The following is a 23,391-nucleotide window of genomic DNA, read 5'->3' on the forward strand; positions in this document are numbered from 1 at the left end:
TGTCAGACTGCCATTACTGCATGAGATCATAAGGGAAAACATAAGCCTAGGAGCAGTTTTGAATCAGATATTGACAGATGAGTAGATTTGAGAATTAGAACTGGAGCAAAAGTTTTGTTATAAACTAATGAGTTATCTGCTTCATCAGTGGTAAGTTAGCTTTTTAAAACCTTTCCCAAAGGAACTAATGAACACTGGCTCTGTGTAACAGGAAGAACAGTGAGATGATAATCAGATATTCTAAAGGATTTACTCTCCCCTGGTCTTACACAAGATAAATCTGACCAGTCTCCTTGAAAAGGGTAGAGGGCTAATTGAACCATAAATAAAAATCAAACTTTCAAGTGAGTTAGAGATTATACTCGGGCAGAAAATTATGACAGATGTTAAATGTACTTGTGCAAAGATATAGGGGTTTAAGAAGTACATCAAATTATGTTTGTAAGTTGCATGAATATTTAATATTATAGTTGTTGAAAAAGAAACATATGCTTCCTGACCTTCCAGAAAGAATCAAATCAATAATAATAACTAGTATTTATATTGTGCTTGAAGATTTGTACAATATTTTACAAACATAATCTTAAGGTTGTGAAACTGTCCAGGGTTACTCCATTATTAAGTGTCTGAGTCAGGAATTGAATTCAGGTCTTTCTGGTTCCAGGTCTGGCATTATAACCACTCTGCCATCTACTAGTTTATACATTTTAAATCTTCTTCCATTAAATGCTTTGGGTTGTGTTGTGGGAGAAAATGTAAAATAGTTCCCTGACTTCAGATAGTATACTATCTGCTTGGATACAGCAGCCTGTGATGGGGCTAAATTAATGATACCAAGTAGTAAGTGCTAAAGGAAATTCAGATTAGGTGGGTAGAAATGAAGTAGATAGACAAGCAATGGTATGGAGTTAATATAGTATGAATCTCTTCCCTCCCACGAAGTATAAAGTAACTTAAAGGATGATGGGATGGTTAGGATTTTACCCTCCACAGTTGATTAAGAACACACATTTGGCAAGCTTGTCTGTGGCTTCCTAGCTACTGATTTTTAGAAACACTCTGGTATTGGCCAAACACTAAATATCTCTTCTCTCTGTACTTTCTACTTTGTTCGACCTCTGTGTGAAGTAAACCATCTCTGTTCTTGCCCTGAGGAGAAAAAGTCTCTGCTCTCTCAACTCTCTCATTTCTTATAGAACATACAATAACTTGAGTACACCATTATTGTAATGAAGCTGTGATCTCATGAACTGGGTATTCCCTGATCTACATTTGTAGTCACCAGATAATCCTGTCCCTCCCATGTGTCAGGCACTGCTCTGAGTTTGTGTGTTTTCTTGAACCCTCATAGATAATCCATGCCTACTACTCTGTTAAAAATTATTAGAGAGAGAAAAAAAGCCAATCTTTGGATAATTAAATCCAAGGAGAAAAATGTTTTTGGAAGCAGCAACTAAGACCTACTGAAGTCACTTGGATCAGTGAGAGGAATTCTAGAAGCTGGGGTTCATAGGGTCATAGATTGAGACTTGATATAGTAACTTTTAAAGGTTATCTTGTCCAATTCCTTTATTTTACAGATGAGGAAACTGAGACTCAGAAAGATTGTGATTTTCCCAGCTGACATAGGGAGTGGAAGAGGTGAGATTCAGAGTCAGGTCCTCTGCTTATCCAGAGCTCTTTCCAAGCTCTGACATGTACTGGCTCTGTGATCATAAGCAAATCACTACCCTTCTTTGGGCCGCAGCTTCCTCATTTGTAAAAAGAGAATATGAGGAGGGAAAAAATGATCCCTTTTAGCTTTAAAAAAAAAAAGTTTATAGATGGCTTTCTAGGAATGGTAACAGATTAGATTTTTGTTATTTCCTTTTCCTGTTGGTTGTTTTATACCTGAAGTGTTGAACTATATCGGTAAATGCATGGTAGCAACCTTTGTTGTTTTCTGATAAATGGTAAATGTCATATAACTTGGACTCAATCAATAAACTTCCCTCCTCCTTTTTGCTTCCTCCCCTCCTCTTTCAAATTGAATGAGTCACAGGAAAAGGGAAGTAATAATTAACAAGGTGATAATTAACTCAAATTTCTCTCATTTATTATGATCACTTTTAATTAAATATGAGTTTTTCTTATACAAAAAAAGGTTTGCCAATTGCTTTCCTATAATCTTTAATAAGAAGTATAGAAAGACTGATGGAACAAATCCTGATTAGCTTTTATTGCTGCAAAACTACCATGAAGGAGCCCCATATTTCATAGATTTAAAGTTGCAAGGGAACTTGTATGTCATCTAGCTAAATCCCCTCATTTTATAGATAAGAAAACTAAAGCCTGTCCAAGATTAAATACAGATACAATGTCCCTGCGGTAGAACAGAGTTTAGCCATTGTAATAACAGCCAAATATTTAAGATCAGAGAATAGTAGAATATTACAAAACTGGAGAATCTAGAAGATCTAGGATCCTTAAAGCTTCAACAGGAGTAGAACAAGTAGCTGCTGTTTTCCTCTTTTTAGGGCAATTTGTGTTCACAGTTGAGTTTTTAAAACAGGATATATTGCTAGCATCCATTATTATGTTATATTTAATTTTCTTTGTGCCTTTTATGTGAGAAAAGAAACTAAATGTCAAAGATTCTATACTCAGCAGACAGATTTTTGAGAGTCTTCAAGAATTGAAAATGTGGATACTTTGTATTAAGTAGATGCTTCACTACTTAGGTATAGCTGTGAGATTTAGAGTCAAAATAGAATTATTATTTATCATTATCATTATTATTATTGTGATGCAAAATGAAAAAAAGAAGGGAAAGATAGAGGTAGACGGTAAAAAGCATTCCCAGAAAAAGGTATAGAGGAGGGTGGATTTGGAATGCCTAGATGCCTACTATGTGCTAGGTACTGTGCTAAATGCTTTACAAATATTCTCTGATATTTATTTTCATAATTCAGGGAGATAGAAACTATTATTATCCTTATTTTTGAGGAAACTGAGGCAGGCAGAGGTTAACTGAATGGCTTTGCCTAAGGTCACACAGGAGGATCTAAGTGTCTGAGGCTGGATTTGAACTCAGAACTTCCCAGTACTGTACCATGTCTATAGACTGTCCATAGAAAGTTTTAGAGTTACCACTTTCTTCCCTTGTACTATGATCTACCTCAATGTTTATTGGTTTATTAATAGTCTCATTAAAGTAAAATATAAGGGAGACATTTTATAAAATGCCACATCATATTCTAGTATTTCTTGTATCCTCTTTCTACTAATTAGTCCCAAAATACTTTTTAACAATTCTGTTTTTCTTTCCTTTTTGGAGGAGGGGGAGGGAAATGAAGTAAAGAGCAGGATTCATTAATTAATAGATGAATAAAAATGTGGCTAAATGTGCTTAATTAGCAGGAGACAGTTCAGCTTGTTTAAAACAAAGCAAAACAAAACAACTTTTAAAGGAGAATTGATTTTGATTATAAATTTAGAGCTTTTGGGGGCCTTTGATATCATTTAATCCCAACCCCTCTTCCTTCCCCTTCACCCCCATTTTATAGTCAAGGAAATTGCTACTGAGCCAGTGATTTTCTTTTTTTCTTTTTTTTTTTTAAATAAGTTTTTATTTTTTTTATTTTTTATTTTTATATTTAATTTTAAAACTTTTTTTTTTAATTTTTATTTAATAATTACTTTATATTGACAGAATCCATGCCAGGGTAATTTTTTTTACAGCATTATCCCTTGCACTCGTTTCTGTTCCGATTTTTTTTCCCCTCCCTCCCTCCACCCCCTCCCCTAAATGGCAAGCAGTCCTTTATATGTTGGATATGTTGCAGTATATCCTAGATACAATATATGTTTGCAGAACCGAACAGTTCTCTTGTTGCATAGGGAGAATTGGATTCAGAAGGTATAAATAACCCGGGAAGAAAAACAAAAATGCAGATAGTTCACATTCGTTTCCCAGTGTTTTTTCTTTGGGTATAGCTGCTTTTGTCCGTCATTTATCAATTGAAAGTCAGTTAGGTCTCTTCGTCAAAGAAATCCACTTCCATCAAAATATGTCCTCATACTATATCGTTGTCGAAGTGTATAATGATCTCCTGGTTCTGCTCATCTCACTTAACATCAGTCCATGTAGGTCCCTCCAAGCATCTCTGTATTCATCCTACTGGTCATTTCTTACAGAACAATAATATTCCATAACATTCATATACCACAATTTACCCAGCCATTCTCCAATTGATGAGCATCCATTCATTTTCCAGTTTCTAGCCACTACAAACAGGGCTGCCACAAACATTTTTGAGCCAGTGACTTTTTCAAGGTGACATAGGTAGGAAGTCATAGAGCCAGAATGTTAACTTAAAGCCTCCAGTTCTAAATGTATACTTTTTCACATGTAGTCTATAATGGGGGGAGGAGGAGGGAAGTCATTCTATAATGAGTCACACTATAATGAAAAAATCTACAGGACTCTCAGGTCTTTTTTGCAAACTTAAAAAAAATGAAACAACCCAGGGGTGTAAGTTGTTCCCTGTTCAAAATAAAAAGAGGAAGGAAGATGATCAACAAATATAATAGAGGAGGAGGTTTCTCAGATTGAAGTTTCAGGTGCCACACGACCTCTGAATTATTCTCCTAAACTGGAAGAAGTTACACTTAAGAAACCCTGGGAAGATATTTTGGCCCTTTTCCCCATCAGCATTAACGTTGTTGTTGAATTGTAGGGTGTTGCCTCTTAGATTCCAGAGGAAGGTAAGGGTGGTGTGAGGGTAGGGGAGCTGGAATGGACTTTCTCTGTGATTTCAGACTTTGGCCCCATTACAGGTACATTACCTCATGAGAAATGGTTCCAATTTCCTCCTTCTTTCACCTATAGTTTGCCTTCAGGCTACTTTACAGGAATCCAAAAAATCACTGCTAGATCTTTGTCCTTGTGAATAGTCAAAGTTTAGGAAACGGGGACCTTCATTTAAATGACTGAAACTGCTTTTCACTGAAATGAGTGGCAAATATTTCTCCTTCATGTTACTTTTCTTTTTAGGCTTTAACAGTCACCAAATATTTACACCTAATCTGAATTAGAAGGCAGCATGGTGGCTCAGAGATCTGGGCCTGGAGTTAGGAAGACCAGAGTTCAAATATGACCTCAAGATCCTTACTAGTTGTGTGACCCTGGACAAGTCACTTAACCTGTTTACCTTAATCTACCAGTGAAGGAAATGGCAAACAACTCCAGTATTGTTGCCAAGAAAACATCATGAATAGTCCTGGAATTCATGGATTACAAGGAGTAGAACACTACAGAACAACAAGGGAATATATTTGGGCCTTCTAATTCTTGGCCCCAAGGATCTCACCTTCTAATTGAGTAAATGACATGCACATCTCAAAAGCACCACTAACAACTTAATGTTTTATTTTTATTTGTATATGTGATTTCATGATTAGTGTGGGATATCCCCAGTGTAGAATTAGCCCCCTACTAATGCACTTTAGCAACTCCCTTGTAAATTACTCAATTTAACAAGCATTTATTAAGCACATACTATACACTAAGAAGTATATTAGAAACTGGGATACTGTGATATAAATGCCATTATAGAGTTGACATTTTACTTGTGGGGAAATAATCATGAATAAGTTCATATAAAATGTATATAATTTCCCAAGGGGAGAGAAGAGAATGTTAATAGCTGAGGAGATCCAGAAAGGCTTCAGGTAAGAGGAAGCACTGAGTCTTAAATGAAAAGAAAGATTTCCCAGTCAAAGGTTTTTGATAAAGGGGGAGAGCATTCTAGGCACAGAGGAGAATCTGTGCAAAGACATAGACTGTCCTTTGTGAGACAGGAAGCAGAATAGTTTGGCTGGAATGTAGATTGGGAGAAGGAGCCAGGTGAAATTAATCTGAAAGGAAATTGTGAAGTTTTCAAAACAGAAAAGTTTGTATTTTATTCTAGAAGTCATAAGAGCTATGGAAGTATTTAAATTGGGGTGTGTGAGTGTGTATGTATTTGTGTGTGTGGGAGGGATGAGAGAGAGAGGGAAGAGGGAGAATGTGTATATGGTATTGTGTGATTGGCTCAGATCTGTGTTGGTAGTTTTACAGAAATGACTGGGTCATGGAATACTTACTTGATCTGCCCATGCTTCTACTGCTAGTATGGGTCAGGGTTCAGAATTAAGCCCAGATTTCCCTGACTTCAAAGCTGGCCCTCTAGCTCTATTATCATCATCATTTACGGAGCCCTTTTACAGTTTTCAGAGCATTTTGCTCACAACAGTTTTGTGAATTATCAACTCAAGAATAATTATCACCACCAATAGGTGAGGAAATCACATAGTAGTGGAATGATTCCTGGACTCAGAGTCAAAAGATTCAGGGCTTCTGTGTTTATTACTTAATGGTAGCATGACTTGGGCAAGTCAGGTCCCGTCTGGGCTTCCATTTCTCCATGATTAAAATGAAGTTATTGGAATAGAAAAGAGGGACACACACACACACACACACACACACACACACACACACACGATATTGTAGACAGGACAAAATTTGGAAACAAATTGGATGTGGGAGGTGGGAATGAGAAGATGAAGATGACTCTGAGATGAAGATGAGAAGGATTGGAATAGCTGCTTTGAAGAGCAGAATGGTGAATTATATGAGGAAGATGAGAAAGATTAACCTCACTAGAGCAAGAAATGTGGGTTCACATTTTGCATCCAGTACTTTCTAGCTAGTTATTCAGGCAAGTCCTCTAACTTCATCTATAAATTCCCCTTCTTCATCTGTAATATAGGGATAATAATACTTGTCTTGCTTACCTTGAAAGTTATTCATAGAGAATATTTTATAAATTGTAAAGCACTATTATAAATGTAAGTCAATATCTTCATTACAGGTTGGGATCAGATACTGGCTTCAATATCAGATTAAGGATTTGGGACTTTTGTCCTATAGGGAGGAAGGAAAGAAACAAATGTTTCTTAAATGTCTGATGTTTGTCAAACACTGTGCTAGGCACTTTAGAAATATCTCATTTGATTCTCACAGCAACCTTGCAAGGTAGCTATTATTATCCTTATTTACAGTTAAGGAAATTAAATTGTTAAATGACTTGCTCAAAGTCATACAACTAAGGATGTCCCTCTTTCTTGTCTCTTGTCATTGAGATAACTTCCTCCACTCAAGTCTCTGATGAAGAAATGGCCTTTCTTGTTGTGATGGACTCCTGCATGCAGATCCTTGACCCTATCTATCTGCTCCTGTCTTGTGAAACAGGTTGCTCTTACTAGTCTCCATATTCCTACTTATTTTTAATTACTCCTTATAAAGATCATATTTGAACTCAAGATTTTCTGACTCCAGGCCCAGCACTCTATTCATAGTATCACCCAGTGGGAAATTATGTCTTGAACCCCTTTCCTGATAGTTTATATTCCCTGAAGAGATCTGGAGTTGAAATATTGGTCCATTACAAGCTTTTTTTAATAAGTTCTCACACAGATGCCTGATTTCCCCAGATATTCTCAAATCTATTACTACAATACACTCAGTTGAATTTTCATTTGTCCTTTAAGCTTAAAAAAAAAAAAAAAAAGATCTTAGTTCTCTGGAGCAGAATCAAATTTTGACACTGGTCTTGCATCCATTCTCTTCCAGTAAGATCCAGGGAGTATTTGCTGGCTAACTTGCAGCTGGTGGGCAGCTAGGAGGATATTATCAGTCCCTGTCCTCCTGAGTGACTTGGCCATTCATGTATTATTCAGAGTCTGTAACCAATGAGTGGCTTTAGAGGGGTGCGCCCGCCAAAGCTGGTTACAGCTATCTCGTTCAGAGATCTGCAAGCATAGATTACCTGTCAGGTGAGGACTGAGAAGAAGAAATAAGTGGATGTACCTTACAGATATTCACATTTTACTTTTCCCTAAGCTATTCATAAATTCACACCTACCACACCTTCGTGTGGTTTGGCAATTGAATCAAATTTAACTGAATTCATACATGGGGACTTATATTGGCTCATTACTCTTTGGAACACAGATAGTTAAGAAACTTCCTTGAGTTCTGGGGGCAAGTTGGGCCAAGAAGAACATAATGTCTCTACCAAGTTGGGTTTTCTTTGGTACTTATTTCCCTGCTCTTGACCTTTTATGACAAATTAGGTCACTTGCAAAATAATATCCTTCAGAAGTTGCTTCTTACTCCACCCACCTAAAGATTAGTTTTAAATACTCAAGCTATAGGATTCCCCACAGTAGTCATATATCAAGACTCTATTGTAACCTAGAGATCATTGGATTAATAGAATTTTTAAAGAAAAGTACAGACTTAGAGTTCATAAATAGGATCTTAGAGCTAGGGCTGGCAGGGATCTCAGAGGCCATACCTTCTCGGTTTGCAGATGAAGAAATGGAGGAATGTTGAGTGATTTGCTCAGAGTTACATAGATAAGTGCTATGTAGTTTAATTCCCTCTATTTTATAGATAAAGAAACTGAGGTCTGGTTGGTCAGATTTATCCAAAAGTTATTCTTAATTTGGTCTTTGTGCTATATACCACATTACCTTTCCATATTCCCAGTGAATGATGAGTCATAGAGTTATGGAAATACTATCCCTTGGGACCATGAGAAATGACAACTCGCCCCCTTTCCCATCTCATTTTTTCCTTACAGAGAAATGTGTTCTTTGGTTAGGAAGTGAGATTTTAATATAATACCCTTGTTCTTTTTATATCTCATCTCACCAAGCTCCCTTAATATTGGGGTATTTAGGTGACTTAGTAGATAAGAACTAGATTTGGGGTCAGAAAGATTTCAGTTCATTACTGTATCAGACACTTATGCTGGGCAAGTCACCTAATCTCTTTCAAACTCAATTTCCTCTTTTGTATGAAAAGGATAACAAGAGCATCTCTTTCAAAGGTCTGGGGTTCAAATGGGGTGACATAATTAAAGCACTTTGTAAATATTAAAGCACTTTATAAATGCTAATTATTATTGCATTTTTAAAAAAAATAAGTGAAGTCAGAGGAAAGTACCTTCCCCCTAAAAGTTTTCACAATATGTTTCTGATCTCTTTCTATTTCTTTCTGTTATAACAAACCTAGTTGTCTCCAACATCCTCAATGATTTCTCCATTGTCCATCAAATGAACTCGTTTTATTCAAGATCCTGCACAATTTGGCTCCCATCTATCTTTCTAGTCTTCCACAATTTCCCTTTCCAAAACCCACAAGGATAGGGATAAGTACTGGATCCATGATTTCAATGGTTTGAGAAATTCATGGGTGAATAAACTCTATCAATCAAATGAAGTCAGCAGTTTCTTTGCAATTTCAGGACTTGAGACTTGCCTAGCGTCCAGCTCCTTAAACTGTGGTTCACAACTCCATGTGAGATTTCATAATTAATATGGGGGTCACAAAATTATAATTTATTACCAGTAAATGTTTAATTGGTGTACATATTTCATATATGTATATACCGCAGAGTTATGTAAAAATTTCTTGGGCAAAAAAAGGGTCACAAATGGGAAAAAATTTAAGAAGCCCCGGTCTGGAACATCAAGAATTGTAGTATCTTGCCCAGGGTCACACAAACATCATGTATCAGAAGTGAAACTTGAACCCTGGTTTTCCTGGTTATGAGGCTAGCTAGCTATCCACTGTACCATAACCTACAAATGTATTATTGATTACCATACACTCCTACACAAACTGTGCTTCAGTCCCACTGTATTGTTTGCCATGCCTAGAACACATTCCTTTCTTTCTTGGCCCCATGCCTTTTATTATGGTATTGTCACTGCTGGAATGCCCTCCCACCAGGATCTGTCTTTTGAAATCCCATTCCTCCTTCAAAGGCCCAGCTCAGATGTTATTTTCTCTCTGAAGTTTTCTTCTAACAACCTTTCTTTTCCTGCAGGCTAGAAGTCTCTTTTCCATTCTCTGATTTACTACTAGCATTTGTTTGTATTGTATTTAATTTTCCATTATAGCTATTTGTGTGCATGTCCTAAAGGTTTTCCTTCAATGTAGGTGTCTCTCATGCATATGTTAAAAATCACACAAGATTCCCTGAGAAGTTCAAATCCAGGGATATCTTTTTCCTCAAACTCATGTTTACCATTATTAAGTGAGGGATAAGACAGGGACCAATGCACTCAACAGAGATAACCAGTCTGTATCATCAAAGATAACCTGGGCAAAGTCACAGTGGAATAAGAATTCCTTATTGATGATGAGGCTTTAAAGGTGCTTCACTTTGCCAGTAAACCTCCTCACTAAGATTCAGGGCTATTCAAAAAGAGATGAATTTAGCAACCCAAAGGACCAAATAAGTGAAGATTGTATATTAATTTAATGATAATATGGTACTTATTAAGTACTTATTATGAAGTAGGGTTTAGAGATTGCTGGGGAAAGGAAGAGTAAAGAGGAGAGGTAGTTCCTATCACTAAGGACTTTGTGTTGCAGTAGACTAAATGAGATGTCTTCTGCACCATTTCAATGAATCTGGACCTCATTTATGTGTGCCATCTATTCATTCCTTCTCACCCTTTTCTGACCATGTGTTCTTAACTGTGTCTTTTTATTATTCTTTTGTTTGCAAGTCATTCCTTCTAAAGTGATGGAGTATTCACCTATGCATCTTTTTTTTATTGTTTTGGGTCATTCATAATATGGATAGAATACTAAGCCTGGAGCTAGGAAGTCTTGCATTCAAATTTTGCTGATAGACATTTACTATATATGTCACTCTGGACAAGTCACTTAACCTTGTTGTGCCCCAGTTTTTCTTATTTGTAATATGGGATGATAATAGCAACTATACCCAAGAGTTTTGAGGATGAAATGAGAGAATATTTCTAAGTGCTTTGCAAACCTCAAATTTCTAAATAAATGCTATTATTACTATTAGTAATAGTAATATTGTCTCAGAAGCCACATGGATAAATAAGTAACAGAATGGGGACTAGAACTAAGGTCTTCTGATCTCAAATTCAGAATGTCTTCCATTTCACTATCACATCTCTGTACATTTGGGTCCTCCATCCTTCTGCACTCTTGGTCTTGATTGTGTCTGTAGATCTTTGGTGCACAATTTAATAAAATGAATAAAAAATGCTCTTTTGCTGTCAAAACCCATCAAACACTTCTAATTTGAATTGTGGACTTCTTGTTTGGGTTTAGCTTTTAAGGATTCTTTCAAATTCCAAGTCCAAAGATTTATGGACTTGGATGTTCTCAAGCAGTGGTGTAAATGCCTGTTTCTGCAAAGTGGATGATTTTCAATATATTTACTTTTTAAAGGAAACCTTCTGAGATGAGTAACCTCCTAAATTATCTCTTTTACAAATTGGTCTGAAATAAAGTCATAAAATTTTGATCTGTCAGGAGCCTTGGATCATTTATCCCATTCCCTCATTTTAAAGAAGAGATGTGACAAGGTTAAAGGTTTACAAATTAAATAGTGCTGATACTGGAACGAGATCCTAGATCTTTAACTTTGTCTAGTGCCTTCTTTATTTATTTTCTTAAAATAAGGGTATATCTTTATTAGGACATATAGATTTCCTTTCAAATGAATGAGTTTGTACCTGTTTTCCTTCTATTAAGGAGTGGGAAAAAAGTTGTCTTTCCAGACATAATGTTACGCCACATTTGTGTGTGTGTGTGAGATGGTTATAGGAAGTGGGTGGTAGGATGTGGAGCACAAGTCACAACAGAATGCTACACAGATAAGAAACAACACAAACGAGGGTGGAAGACAGCAACTTTCCCAATTTTCAGTTAAGCTTTTCCAGGTAGTTCTCTTTTAGCATGGTCAGTACATGCACTGAGATCTTGCTTCCTTAGGGGAGTTTTTGATGACTTCTGCTCAGATCTCTCCCTTCTGAACTTCTAAGTCTGAACACTTATTATTTGGCATTTGACATTTACTGCTTTGATTGGTAGCTAGTGATTCACAGGCTTTTATTTTTTATAATTTTCTTGCTGGAAGGTATTTATTGATCTCCTTAAGCCAAGAGACACACCTGCCAGATAATTGGCCTTTTCCTCTGATGCTTTCTCATTCCAATCTGTGTGAATCAGTTCTTGGGTAGTGTGTGCCTCAGGGCAAGGTGCAAAGGCCTATTTCTGTGTAGAGCTAGATCTCTGGATGTAAGTGGAAGATATCCTATACCCCTGATTAACAAAGTGAAACCTGGAGAGTGATTTGCCCCATATCACACAATACCAGAGTCAAGATCCAAACCCACTTCTTCATCAAAGATGCAGTACTTTTTTCTCTTCATTATATTGAGAAAGGTCTGGATTTCGATTTTCTATCTCAGTTCTTTAAAATGGACTCTGCTCCTTGTAAAAATTCCTTCAACTTCCATTGACATGAATTCCTAGTTCAGTGATTAGAAAATCTGACTGTCTCAGCCTTTTCCCACTGCTATGGGAGATAGAAGTAGAACCAGGAAATAAGGACATGAATAGGCCTGACCCCAAACACATTCCTCAGGTTTCCATTCTCTAACACATTTGGCTTGTGGCACAACCTAGCCACCTTTGCTTCACGGTACATAGCAACACCTGTTTGCCAAAGGTGGGACCTCTCATGAAACATTCTTGTGCCCCTGCTTAGCACTCAAAAAAGATCTAGGAATAAGTTTTAGGTGCAGAACAAGATTCTAAGATATTTTTCTAGGAATATCATTTTCCCATGCTTAAATGTGCCTTTTTCCTCCCTTCAGTAAAGAGTAATCATCTGTTTCGTATTCATTTTGGATGTGGTTGGTTGGCCAAGAACCTAGGAAAAGAATTAGATTTTAAAGTAATTTTGCCATGGTTTGCATCAGGATACAACCATATCACAAGTCTAGCCATAATTGGAATCCCTCTTTGAGAGAAAGATGTTCTATTTTCTGTATTACCTGCCCCATATTCTAGCCTATTATGAAGAAATAGATAAGTATAGTCCAATTTTTTTTTTTTTCATATTAATCCAGAATCTCAGAGCTGAATCAATCTTGGAGAGTAGTCTACCTTCCTCAATTGGAATGTATGAGGCTCAATTGAATTGGATGAGGCTAAAAAAAGATGAAATTTTCATTTTCTATTGGTCATAATGAGTCCTAGAGAATGAAATTTAATTGTTCCCCTTTTGAACTCAAAACTATTTTTTCTAAAAACCTAGTCTTTTTTAGATATAATTTGCTATACAGAGGCAGCAAAAAAAAAATGCTATACAATGAATTATGTGAAAATGACATTTGGTATTTCAATTTGGTAGATTCAAAACTGGCTGAATAGCTAGACTTTGAATATTAATAATAATTCCATCCTAGTTCTAAAGGTGTCCATTGGATTGCCCCAAGGGATTTGTGTTGTTCTCTATTTTTACCTATTCCTTGAATAAAGCCTATGCTTATCTATATGCAGATGACTTAAAGCAGGAGTCCTCAAACTATGGCCCATGGCCCAGACGCAGCACCTGAGGACGTTTATCCCCTTCACCCAGGGCTATGAAGTTTTCTTTATTGAAAGGCCCACAAAACAAAGTTTTTGTTTTTACTATAGTCCAGCCCTCCAACAGCCTGAGGGACAGTGAACTGGCCCCCTATTTAAAAAGTTTGAGGACCCCTGGTAGAGCATTGAGTTAAATCTAATAAGATAAAATTTAATAGTATTAAATGTAAATTCATATATTTGGGTTAAAAAAAGAACTTTACTATCATGTAATTGAGGAAGACATGGCTAGAGAACAGTTCATTTGAAATATATTAGTAAGTTTAGGGTAGATTACAAATTCAATATGAGTCAACAGTGTGATTGATATGTATGATATACCAAAGAAATTAATGTAATTTTGGTTCGTATTTAGAAAGCATAATACCAGAAAGATGGTGATAATCTCATTGTATAAGCAAACACTCACAAAAGGTACATGGGAGGAGTCAAAGTGGAGAGAAAAACCATGGAATCTTGAGTGGAAGGTGGAGGGAGATGGTTATCATGGCAACTGGGAATGCTGGCAGGCTGTGTGATGCCTCTTGAAAAAGGCAATGGGTGGACTTGATAAGTTGCTGTATGGAGAAGGGTGTGGCATTGGCAACTGTCCATTTTCAACTGAAAATCTGGTTTTTGTAGGCTGTGGACTCTTGCTATCATACTTGTTCTATACTTAACTATTATGACAGTGATTTCCAACCTTTTCCCCCCATTCTTTTGCAACAAACAATTTCATTTGATATAGGTTTATTTGAATTAGATTAAGGGTTGAGAAACTGAATAAAGGACTTTAAGGATACATGAATAGGAAAGGTCTTGGGCTAATCACGAATTGAGAGTGGAATATAACTGAAGACTAATCTCAAGATTTTACTAGTATGGGACAAGTAGGAGATGCGGTAGATAGGACACTGACTAGTGTTAGGAGGACCTAAATTCAAATCTCATTTTAGACACTTGACACTTAGCTGAGTGACCCCAAGTAAGACATTTAACCTAAAATGTTTTGTTTAAAAAAAAAATTGTACCAGAATCTCCAAAGAATTAAAAGAACCAGAGAAATGTACCTTTGGTGCATTGAATGAATCCCTTTGGAAAGATTTATGCAAAACATTCACAAGAATTATGCAGAAAAAGATGGTACAAAAAGGTTGCTGTTTGTATTGGTATAGTATGTAATGTAAACTTCTTGAGAGTAGGTACGGATTGTTTCATTCTTTGTATTCCCAGACTCTAGAAAATGCTTGACCCATAATAGATGCTTAATAAATATCTATTGATTGATTGGGAGTGCTGGTACCTATATAAGCATAGGTCCAATAAAGTATTAAATAAAAATTAATTTGCAATATCCCTTGAGAGAAAAGGTGCTATTAAACTAGGACTTAGAATCATTATATTTAAGGAGAAAAAGTAATAAGAAATTATTCTATCTTAAAAAGAAAAAGTTGCTTTTTTCTCATTTTAGAATGGAACTAAGGAAATAATCCCACTAAATTTTACCAACTCCAGAACATATTTGGAGTATTGTTTTCAGTTCTGGGCATCACTTTTATGAAGGTCACTGATAAGTCATAGTGTTTCCACAATGTTGAAACCAGGATGACAAAAAGCCTTGAGTATGACCCATGGGCAATTGAAGAAACTGGAAATGATTAATGTGAAGGAAACTTTAGCATAGAAATGGAAACAAAAGCTGCCTTCAAGTATTTGAAGGATTATGAAGTGAAACAGAGGATAGACTTGTTCTACTTGGTCCTAGATGGAATTAGGCTTGGAATGCTAAAAGTATAAGCTCTCTTGGAGGGCAATAGACTGCCTTTAAAAATTCTCCTACATGGATAGATATTCAGGACCACTTGGGGAAGAAATTCTTGCTTATTTAAGATTTGGATTAGATAGACTTTGAGGTCCTATCTGACTGAAATGCTGTGATTATTTTTCTGGAAGGGAAAGAGAGGGAGCATTGTTAAAATGATTGTGTTCTAAGTGGGGAATTATTTCCATTTAAATAAGGTCAGGCTTTGCAGAAAATATATGATCAAATAACTAGGGAGTTAAAGGGTAGAAGGCTTTCCAGGTTTATAGTCAGGGAGTTGAGGGTGAGGAAGGTGAGGCACAAGTGGGAGAAAGAGCAGCCAAAAAAAAAAAATGAAGTCTCAGGGAGGAGGAAATAAATTCAAGGAAAGATAGGAAAATTGATGTAGAAAGTTGCAGTGTGATAGGAAGGCTTAAAATTATGATGAATTATTTGACTTTTATGTTTTGGAGAAATGACTGCAGTTGTTTAAAGTGTGATGAAAGGTAATGAGATTTAATAGTGTGGACGATGAGGAAAAGATAAGTCTGAAAAGTTTTAGTGGAAGACATTGGATATGAATATGACCAGATAGTTTTATGTTTTGTCCTTTTCTTATTTGGAATCTATCCCCTTTCTCTCAATTTTTACCAGCTGAAGGTGGGTGCTGAATTTTTGTAAGCCTCCAAGTGTATATGGATCCCATCATATTTCAGCATTTTGGCTGTCCTTCTCTGGACCTTTTCAATATTCCTGATGTTTGGATGTTCAGGAAATGAACATCCAAAAGTTTACTCTGTCAGAATGTTGTAATGCAGTAAAAGCATTCATCTTTTTTAGAGTACATAAAGCTACTTGGAATGAACCTAGTTTTCCCTCCTACTCCTTCTTTAATGTTTCCATTCCCATGCCAAATACTAAATCATCCCAGACTTAGTATACAGATCCACCACATGCTAGGAAAAAAGAAAAACCAAAGCAGCAACTACTTTTATTTCAAAAGAATTATTGAGGGTATACCTGGATTTCTCTTTCTGCCTTCTTGCTGACTAGAATTAGAAGAAAATTAAAATAAGTTGCACTTGGTGTTCCTAAAAACACTCTTCTTGAACTGTGGTGCTCAACTGGTTCATAAGGACATGAATAGGCAGTACTTTTTTCTTTTCATTATATTGAGAAAGGTCTGGATTTCGATTTTGGTCTTTAACGTCATTGAAATCTTTGTGAAAGGGAAAATATGTGTGAAATACTTTTCTTTATTTTAGGAACATTAATTCTTGGGAGGTAGTTACCTAGTCTAAATGATTGTAGTCCTCTACATAATTTCCTGGTCATTATTTCCAAAGGGTGTGGGAAGGTGGGTTGAGGGGTTTATATTACTTCCCCTCACCTCCCATACTGCTCCCTTTTATCTTCCTCTATTGGAATATAACCTCCGTGAGGGTATAAACTGACACTCTTATATGATTTCTAGCATTTAGCACAGTATCAAGAACATATTAAATATTTAATAAATGCTATGTGTATGTGTGTCCATCTCTTCCTCCCCCGCTTTGTCCAGGAGTAGGGCTACAGCAAGATTTCCCTACCACATTTTCATAGATGCTGAAAGTGACTTGTTCAAGATGTTCATCTAATGGCAAGGTCAGAACTAAAACCTGCAAATGAGTGTTTTTTTTTTTTTTCCCTCACTTGCTCTGGTTTGTTGTATTCCCTTGTAGTTAATATTTATTGACTTCATTTTCTCTTTCAGCGAAAATCAAAATTTACTTACTGAGTACCTACCATAATCTATTTAAAGAATTTTAATAGGTACTGTTGTTGATACAAAGATGAAAAAGATATGGGCTGTGTCCTCAAGATATTTATAGCATCCTTCTCAGATTACTAGAGCTAAAACAAGTCTCTCAAAAAGATTTTTTGTAAACGTCACCTCCTTGTCTACTTTTTTGTTGTTTAATCATGACTCTATTTGGGTTCTTCTTGGCAGATACTGGAGTGGTTTGCCATTCCCTCTCTAGTTCTTTTTACAGATAAGGAAACTGAGACAACCAGGATTAAATGACTTGCCCAGAGTCACATTAGTAAGTGTCTGAGGCCACATTTGAATTCAGGTTTTCCTGATTCCAGGTCTCAGTATTCTATCTACTGCATTTCCTAGCTGCCTCTTGCCTACTTTTACTGATATGACATAATACAAACTCTCTTTCCATCACCAGGTTTCTTTATACTTTCACTAATGCTTTCCTCTTTTTTTGTAGTTCTTTCTACTGTGTCCAACTCTTTGTGACTTTCTGTCTTCTACTGTCTCTCAACTTCTATCCAAATTCATGTTCATTGTATTCATGATACTTTCTATTCATATTGTCTTCTGTTATCCCTTTTGTCTTTTGCCTTCAGTTTTTCTCAACATCAGTCTTTTCCTATGTGTCTCATCCATTATGTGGCCAAAATATTTAAGCTTCAGCTTTGATATTTGATTTTTCAGCAACTAGTTTGAAGCAATATCTTTAGGTATTGACTATTTGAGCTCTATGCTGTCCAAGGGGCTCTCAAGTCTTCTCTAGCACTATGACTTAAGTGTCAATTTTGTGGCATTCAGCATTCTTTGTTGCCCAGCTTTTATGGTCATACATTGCTACTGGAAAATCATAACTTTAGCTCCACCCAACTACTATCCCAAAAGAAATATCCTCTTTACCTAAGCTTTTCTTCCTAGCTATATTGGACTTCTCCAAGACCTTGAGAGTTGTACTTCTCCAAGGGTTCCTCTATTTACAAACTCATTCTTGTCTTCTAAAAACAAACTTCCTTCCTTCCTTTGAACTGGCTTCCCACCCTTTAACTCCTCTCCGCTGTAGTCCTAATCCTTTTCCAATTTGGGTCTTCAGGCACTTTTCTTTCATACTTGTAGTTTGACTCTTCCTTTACCCACTAATTTATTTTTAAAATCCCTTTTAATTAGCCTTTTGCCTTCACTGGCCTACAAAAACAAAAGCCTACTGAGATTAGCTAATCCCACATTGAAAGGCATTTTTTCATTCCATATTCTCTGATTTTGTAGCCCTACTGTTGACTTTTCTTAAAAAAGCCCTTAATGCTGCCTCAGTTTCTGTGGATTATGACTTCCTTTCTTTGACTATTCTTTTTCTCTTTTTTCCTCTTTCCACCTCTAAATTTTAGATCCCTCCCCATATAGTTTTGAACACGGTCTTCTCTTGGCAATTTCATTTCTTTCCAAAACTTGGGTCAGATCTTTTGTATCAGCCCTGACTTCTGTCCAAATCGCTGGTATTCATTTCCAAAATCTCTTTATTGGCATTCTGCAATTTCAATGTTAACATGCTCTAATAAAAAAAAATTTTTTTTTTCTTTTTTCCTCCATCATTTTCTCTCCCCCTACAAATAACAATTAGAACTATTCATTTTTTAGGGGCTGTGTTGGATTTGGAGTTAAGAAGAGAGACCTGTATTTAGCTCCTACCTCAGTCTTAGTAAATGTGCTTGATCTGGGCAGGTCACTTAACCTGTCCCAGCCTCATTTTCCTTCTCTCTAAAATTAAGTATTAGATGTAATGGCTTCTCAATTCTACCTCTGCATGATCCTGTGGAGTTGGACTCCTTCTATGGCCTACTAGGCCCCTTCTAGCTCTAAATGTCTGATGAAGTTTGTATTCCCTCAATTACCCAGGCTATGATCCTTATCTTGGATTCTTGTTTCTCTACTCCCAACTCCCTCTCCCTCTCGCTTGAGCTCTCTTACTTAAGTGACTTGCCTAGGTTATACAGCTAGGAAGTGTTAGGTGTTGGAGGCCTAATTTTAACTCTGGTCCTCCTGATTTCAGGGCCATTTAGCTGAACCCCAACTTATCTTTTCAATTTTTTTCCCTTTATAACTCCCTGTTCAGAGCATAGTTTCAGTCAAACTATATTTCTTGGAATTTCTCAAGAAGTGTTATGCTTTCTTTCTTTTAAAACTCATGAAGCTTTTTCCACTTGGAGTGCCTTTCTATTTATATTGAATTTCATTAAAATTCTTCTTTATCGATTAAATAGAAGAAATGATTGGAGATGTAATTTGTATGAAAATAGTTTTTTTCAAAAAGCAAAATATTCACATTAAAAAGAAAAAATGAAGAAAAATCTGTCATAAAATACAAAATCAAATATTTCTGATAAGAATGGTATGTTCAAAATCAGTGAGGAATCTATTTTTATAAAAAGCAACATTGTTTTCCACAGAGGCCATCAAGGAGACATGAATAGGCATTTTTCAAAAATAGTATAGTCAATAATACCAGATAACTATCAAAAAATTTCAAACACTCTTAATGAGAAACAACTCTGAAAAATACCATCTTACAGTCAAGTTAAATCCAACAAGCATTTAAATAAGTGTATTTATTGAAATGTTAAAGGAATAATGGCTTTCACTGATATGGGGAAGTTTTGGTGGCTAAAGTTCTGCCACCAGTGTAGGTCATCACCCTCTCTGAAACTTTGTACTGTTAGAATGGCTCACAGGACTGAGAAGTTTTAAGTCATTTGCCCAGGCAGGATGTGTCAAAGATGAAACCTGAACCCAGATTTTCATGGCTTTGAGGACAGTGATACAATATTGTATCTCAAATGGGCACAATAGCAAAGATATTTTAAAAATGCTAAATTAGTGTTGGCAGAGATGAGATAAAATAGGTGGAGGTGTGAGTTGTGCAACCTCTTGGGAAACAGACTATCAGTGTGCAGTCAGAACTCCTGCACTGTTTGTTCCCCTTTCGTTCAGTGACCTCACTGTTAGGGCTAGACCCTAAGGATGTTATTGAAAGGGGGAGAAAGGGCCACTTGTAAAAAAATATTCATAGAATTCACAATAGCAAAAGAAACAAATAGACTGTATGTCTAGCAATTAGGGATAACTAAACAAATGGTGAGATGTGACTAAAATGATATTAATATGCTATAAAGAATAGCAATGTAAAGAATATATAAAAGAATAAGGGAAGACAGAAAATGAGACATATGAAAAGAGATTCAGAACAATAATGTGTTGTATATATGAAAAAAAATCTGGAAAAAAAAAAAACACCACACAGAAAAAAGCTCAAAAGGACATAGAGATACTTGATATTTTTGTTAAAGGTAATAGACATTTTAAAATTATTATAATTTGGAATTTATGATTTACATACAGTGGCTGAAAAAAAATTTCTTCAAGTCATGAACCTCTCTGAATATAGATAAGCATATGTGAGACTCATCCCCTACTAAATTCAACCAATATTATACACTTACAATGTATACAGTGTTTTCCTAGGCACAGGAAATATGAAAGTAGATAAGACACAGAACCTGGCATGAGGAGTTTGCAATTACATACATGTAAAATTTATGTAATTGACAAAAAAACAAGATTTGGCTAAGTCTGAAAGTTTTGTGTTCACTTGGGAATTAGTAGAATTCAGAGTTGCCTGAAACTCATAGGGAGAAGTTTATTTGTTTGAAGCTGATGGTAATAAGCCAGTCTGTGGCAACCCCAGAGTAAGATTCCAAATCCTGGTATCTGTAGGAGTTATACTGGCCTGGTTGACTTCAGTTATCATCTCCTGGCCTGTTGTCTTTTGGAGAATTGGGGGTGGTTACATCAGAAAAGGATTTCATGGGTGCTTGGTAACAGTGACAAACTGGTGGGGAATTGCCCACCATCTTGGCGGCATCATAGATGGTCATCACCTATGTGCTTTCATGGCAACAGCTTGCCCCTCCCTTGGGACCCATGGCAACATAACCCTTCTGTCAAGGATGAGAGTCGTGGGGAGCTTTTCATACACCAGCTTGTAGTCTGGCAGTAACACTCCCTAGTTGAGTAGAACCCTTCCAGCGTGGGTTGAACTTGCCAGAGCTTGTGCTGTCCTGGCACAGCCTTCAGAAACCCGTGCAATCTGATTTCTACAGCTCTTCCTAGACGACAATCTGCAGAGACAATCTAGGTGTAGCTTCAGTGCCCAACTAGAGACACCTGAGCACAGCATGTGGCAGCAAACATATAGGTCTGTTCAGGGGAATTTCTTCTAGGTGAATTTCACCTAGTTTGCTTTTTAAAAATGTATTTTTGTGGCAGATGGCATGCTGTGAGGGGAAAAAAATATCTAGCTGTAGTTTATTTTGCTAAGTGACCCTACTTAATTGCTTCCCACTAATGCTGGATACGACAGGAGTCTGTTGCTAGTTTGTAAAATGCTTTGCAGTAAATAGGACAATTGTCATTTGTAGTTTTAAAAGATGAATTGAATGTTCTCCAGCGCTGGTTTAGACCTGGCCTGGGTGACATGTGGTTGACACTATAGATGTGTTAATCTGCTTACCTAGAAGGATTTGGTTCTTCCTAGCCAAGCAACTTGATAGAAATCCAGACTCTGCTTTAACTCCAAGTAATAAGGAAGATGCACTTCTTTTAACAGTGTTTAAAAAAAAAGCCTAGGTGTAAATTTATAGTAGGGTCCAATGCTATTTAACTCTGAATCCCTTTGTACCTGTACTGTAGGTCTCCAAATTTGAAGTCCAATTTCAAAATGTTGAAAACTGTTTTGTGTGAGGAGAGAAGAGAGAGGGAAGAAATTTGGGAGAAATTATATTTAGAGGAAATTGCCTCTCGAGTTTTTTGCTTTTGTAATAAAGCACCAGTAATACGTTTTGTTTTGATATTTGCACTCTTTACCTAAAAGAGTTGTAGCTAGGATAATATAGGATCATATGTATCTAGTAATAACATTGGCTTAATTTACGTATAGCAGAGGATTGCCGCAAAAGTCTTGCTATAGTTGTAAGTTTCCATAGCTTACAATTGGGCTAAGACTTTTGGGACACCCTATAAGTAGCTAAGACTTTGCAGGATGCTTTACATACATTATCTCAATAAAGTCCTATGTGAGGAGGATTTATTCTATTCCAATCACCATGTAAAACTGAGTAGTTTGTTCTTTTTAACCTCCTTTTTGAGAAGCAGTTTCTCAATATAAGCTGTGTTAAGTCTTATTTAACCTGTATGGCTACGCCACACGTGGACCGGATGTGAAATGCGTGGGCTTGAAGGGTAGGTTTCTAGGAATTTCTCCAAATCCCGGTGGAACTGTGTCAGACGGCAGCGGAAAGGCCCTCTGGAAGTCGCAAAGACAGACGCCTCGGATCTCAAGCGCCCCTCTCCGCCTCGCGCTTCCCCACACATCTGGGCCGTGGCTGACCGCCCCGATTTGAGATGGTCCAAGTCGCGGCGCAGAGATTCCCGCTCCGCCATCCTGCGGCTACAGATTGGCGCCCTGGGGAGGAGCCTCTCCGTGGGCCCGCCCGCCGCCCCAGGTGCAAGGTCCCCGCCGCTCACGTTATCTCGGACTGGCAGCAGCCTCGGCAGCCGCAACCCGGAATGCACTAAATAGTGAATGAGCGCAGGTTTCCCCCTTACCTGGCGGGGTCTCTTACCAAATCCCTCCCCAGGGCAACGCAACTGGGGAGGGCTCTCCTTTTCATGTGATAGTAATCGGAGACTTTTCCGTTACATGAGGCTCCCAACAAAAGATTGTAATTCCACCAGCTTTGTTTAGGAAGGTACCAAACGCGAGGCTCGCCTCCCCCCTCGGGGCGGGCTCCGTCGGGTACCCTCCCGCCGAGCCCCTCGCGCCCCGTCTCCGCCGCGCGACTGTCCGGGAGGAGTCCCCCTCTCCATCCTCTGGCGGCTCCCGCTTAGGGAAGGGCGGCCCAAGGTGCAGTTTCACCCCGCCTTCACGTTCCCTTCTCCCCCACACCCCGGCCCGGTGGTACGGCCTTCGTTTCCTCTACAATGCTTTATGCTAATCAAGTGACATCACCACTAAATACACAGTGAGTGGCTACTGATTAAATTACAAACCCACAGCCGCTGCAGAAAGGTTGAAGGAGGAGGGAGGTGTGCTCCCGCTGCCCCTGGAAGCTTTGGAGGGGAGTGGTGAATGGGAGTAGCATGCTTGGCTTTTTTCCCCCTTCTACTTAACATTTCTTTAAAAAGTAGGATTTGGCGCCCGGTGGACTTTTTTTTTTAAACCCCTCTATTTGGGTTGGTCATTAA

General features: G+C 37.3%; 1 protein-coding gene across 1 annotated transcript in view; it reads left to right on the forward strand.

Moving 5' to 3' along the window:
- The window catches only part of SPTBN1 (spectrin beta, non-erythrocytic 1), a 265,930-nt gene that overhangs the window by 92,471 nt on the left and 150,068 nt on the right, over window positions 1-23,391 (forward strand). The window lies entirely within an intron of this gene.

Source organism: Antechinus flavipes, chromosome 2, assembly GCF_016432865.1.
Source record: "Antechinus flavipes isolate AdamAnt ecotype Samford, QLD, Australia chromosome 2, AdamAnt_v2, whole genome shotgun sequence".
Classification (NCBI taxonomy): Eukaryota; Metazoa; Chordata; class Mammalia; order Dasyuromorphia; family Dasyuridae; genus Antechinus; species Antechinus flavipes.